This window comes from Propithecus coquereli, unplaced genomic scaffold (assembly GCF_000956105.1).
Source record: "Propithecus coquereli isolate 6110/MARCELLA unplaced genomic scaffold, Pcoq_1.0 Scaffold658, whole genome shotgun sequence".
NCBI classification, from domain to species: domain Eukaryota; kingdom Metazoa; phylum Chordata; class Mammalia; order Primates; family Indriidae; genus Propithecus; species Propithecus coquereli.
Window position 1 is genome coordinate 38,453 of NW_012152596.1, and position 465 is coordinate 38,917.

Sequence of the window (465 nt, forward strand, 5' to 3'; positions counted from 1 at the left end):
TGTAATGCATGGCACCCAGCCCCTCCTCCTGTCACGCAGGGCACGTGGCCCCTCCTCCTGTCACGCAAAGCAGGCAACACCCCTCCTGTCACGCAAGGCACATGGCCCCTCTTACTGCCACACAGAGCACATGGCCCTTCCTCCTGTCACACAGGGCATGCAGCGCCCCTCCTCTCAGACTGGGCAAGGGGCCCTGCCTTTTCTCACTCAGGGCACGGCTTGTCTGTCTCTTATCACGTGGGGTGGTATAACCCCCCCTTCCCAGGAAGGCTGGGCGGGCCCCACCTCCTGTCATGAAGGGCCCGCGGCCCCTCCTCCTGTCAGGGAAGGCACGCAGCCCCTCCTCCTGCCACGCAGGGCACTCAGCACTGCCTCCTCTCAAGGAGTGTCTTTCGGCCCCACCTCCTGTGTGTGAAATCTGTCCTTTGGGTCATTCAGCCTTTCACCTTGCACACGCCAACAGCA